General features: G+C 51.1%; 1 long non-coding RNA gene across 3 annotated transcripts; it reads left to right on the forward strand.

Moving 5' to 3' along the window:
- The first annotated feature begins 1141 nt into the window (after positions 1–1141).
- Positions 1142–1636, forward strand: LOC121483947. Of its 3 annotated transcripts, none has more exons than XR_005985902.1 (2): positions 1142–1154; positions 1487–1636. It is a non-coding gene; the product is annotated as an uncharacterized LOC121483947 (long non-coding RNA). The 3 variants fall into 3 exon arrangements; XR_005985900.1 differs by lacking the exon at positions 1142–1154 and adding an exon at positions 1190–1222; XR_005985901.1 differs by lacking the exon at positions 1142–1154 and adding an exon at positions 1256–1290.
- The last annotated feature ends 1370 nt before the right edge of the window (positions 1637–3006 follow it).

A 3006-nucleotide genomic window follows, 5' to 3' on the forward strand; every position in this document is an offset into this window, starting at 1 on the left:
CCTGCCGGTCGCAGGGCAGCTCTATCGGTAAGTTCCTGAGGAGCCTCGGCACTGTTTCCAGGGCAGCTGCACCAGCCCGCAGTCCCACCCACAGTGGAAGAGGGTTGAGTGAGTCTTGGCGGACACGGTAAAAGTCTGGTCCACATTTCATTTTGCGTCCTGTGGGCTCCAATTCCTTGTCCTTAAGTATTTCTGGGGAAGCCGGGTGTTGTGCTCCATTTCAGCACGACGTTTCCGAAGCTCATAGTGTTGGACCCTAGCTCACGGGGGCCAACGTGTCCCGGTAGACGCCCCAGAGACTCAGACCCCAGACAGGCAGATGCAACTAGCAAGAGGGTTTTTTTTTTTTTTTATTTATGACAGTCACAGAAAGAGAGAGAGAGAGAGGCAGAGACATAGGCAGAGGGAGAAGCAGGCTCCATGCACCGGGAGCCCGACGTGGGACTCGATCCTGGGTCTCCAGGATCGAGCCCTGGGCCAAAGGCAGGAGCTAAACCGCTGCGCCACCCAGGGATCCCTAGCAAGAGGGTTTTATTGAACGTTTGAGCAAATGGGCCCTCGGCCTGAAAGGTGGAAGAGCCCCGATTGGCAATTACAGGCATCTTTTAAAGGCAAACTGCGGGATTAGCATAGCATTCGGGTGAAGACAGGATTGATTTCTTTGAAGGTCAACATGAACATGTTCAGGGACTTTCCAGTCAGGGCGTGGGGGGGGGAATGGTTTTCTTTTCTCGGAAAAACCACAGAATGTTTTTCGTTGCTTAAATTCCGGGAAGGCGCCTGGATGTGCTGCCTCTGGGTTAGGCGTGGTCCTAAATTTTCCCCGGGGTGGGGGGGGGGGGGTTGGGTTTCTTCAATAGGTCTCAGCTGGAGCCTGGAAGGAGGCAGGTCCTGCTCTGGGCCTGGGGACGCCGCCTCCCTCACCGCCTCCTTCAGCGCCTGAGCCCAGGCCCGAGTCAGGGGGCGTGTGTACGCAGTAGGCCTCGTCCGTCAGCAGTAACAGGAGCCGGTCTGTGCTCTGGCTGCCTGAGGAGGACGTGGGGCTGCGTCCAGGCTGACAGGAGCCCCGGCCTCCTCAGGACCCGCAGGTAGGCTTCAGGACCATGTGGAGCCGTGTCCTCGCTGACAGGAGCCTGGTCTCCTCAGGACCCACGGTGAGACTTCAGGAAGATGTGGGGCCGCTTCCTCGCTGACAGGAGCCCCAGCCTCCTCAGGACCCGCGGTGAGTTTTCGGGAAGATGTAAGGTCACGTCCACACTGACAGGAGCCCCGGCCTCCTCAGGACCCACGGTGAGTTTTCGGGATGACGTGGGGCCGGGTCTACACTGACAGGAGCCCCGGCCTTCTCAGGACCGGCGGGTAGGCTTCAGTCCCATGTGGGGCCGCGTCCACGGTGACAGGAACCTGGCCTCCTCAGAACCCGCAGGGAGGCTTCCGGAGGATGTGAGACATAGTCCACAGTGACAGGACCCCCCCTCGTCCTCAGGACCTGCTGTCTATGACTCAGGAAGACATGGGGCCACGTCTGCCATGACAGGAGTCCGGCTTCCTCAGGACCCGCTGGAGGACCCTGGAGGCGCTGTTTGGAGTCACATCACATCCACGTCAGCAGCAGCTACTCAGAACGACAAGGTAAGTGAATGGGGACAATTGAGATAGGGTTAGGGTTTAGGGTGAGCAATATGTGGTTAGGGTGAAATTAGATGATATGGATTAGTGATCATGGTTATGCGTTCGAGTTCCTGGTTAGGGTGAGAGCTGGGGGAAGGGTCAAGAGTTAGGAGTAAGGTACGGATTTGGGATTAGGAAACTGAGTTAGGGAATGGATAAGGGTGATGTTACAGATAGGTTATAGGGTTTAGGGTTAAGGGATGGGGGAGGGAATACGTTCAGAGATACAGCGGGGGATGGGGTTGAAGTTTAGGGTTAGGGCTTAAGGCAGGGGTTTGGGCTAGGTTTAGGGTACAATTAGGGATTAGGGTACGGGTTAGGGATAGGGGTTAGGGTTAGGGAACAGGTTAGGGTTAGGGGTTAGGCTTAGGGTTAGGGTTAGGGAACAGGTTAGGGAATGGGTTAGGGTTAGGGGTTAGGGTTAGGGTTAGGGTACTGGTTTGGTTTAGGGTTAGGGTAAGGGTACGCGTTTGGATTAGGGTTAGGATACTACTTCAAATGATCGATTTTGTCTGTCTCGTGTACTTTTCCTTGTTACGAGCAAGCAGGTAAAGAAAGAAAGAAAGAAAGAAAGAAAGAAAGAAAGAAAGAAAGAAAGAAAGAAAGAAAGAAAGAAGAGAAAGAAAGAGAAAGAAAGAAGAAAGAAAGAAAGAAAGAAGAAAGAAAGAAAGAAAGAAAGAAGAAGAAGAAAAAGATGAAAAAAGGTCTATAGGTTAAACTTTTACAATACCTTCCCAAATTTTTGGTGACCTGGAACTTTGAAGGTGTAACTAGCTTAATTGATAAATTGGGTTCAGTTCACCGGATACCTGGCGTCTGTCTTTCCAACAGAAGGTAAAATACAAAAAAAATAAAAAAATAAAAAAAAAAAAGAAGGTAAAATACTAGAGTGTGAGTCAATGAGACACCCAAGGGGTTTTTTTTTTTTGTTTGGTGGTGTTGTGTTTTCCTCCTCCACCCCTTGCCCTTTTCTTCCTTCTCCCCTCCCCCCACCTCAGTTTTTGTGTTTCTCTTTTGTCTGATTCAGGAAACCTGCAGATACCTGGGTGTGTTAGTAAACGTGTTTCAGGTTTGTTTGTTTCTTTTTTCCTTCCTCTTTTTTTTTTTTTTTTTTATTTTTAAAGATTTTTTTTTTTATTTTTTTTTTAAATTTTTTAAATTTATTTATGATAGTCACATAGAGAGAGAGGCAGAGACACAGGCAGAGGGAGAAGCAGGCTCCATGCACCGGGAGCCTGACGTGGGATTCGATCCCGGGTCTCCAGGATCGCGCCCTGGGCCAAAGGCAGGCGCCAAACCGCTGCGCCACCCAGGGATCCCTCCTTCCTCTTTTTT

The sequence above is a fragment of the Vulpes lagopus genome, unplaced genomic scaffold (assembly GCF_018345385.1).
Source record: "Vulpes lagopus strain Blue_001 unplaced genomic scaffold, ASM1834538v1 ctg837, whole genome shotgun sequence".
NCBI lineage: Eukaryota > Metazoa > Chordata > Mammalia > Carnivora > Canidae > Vulpes > Vulpes lagopus.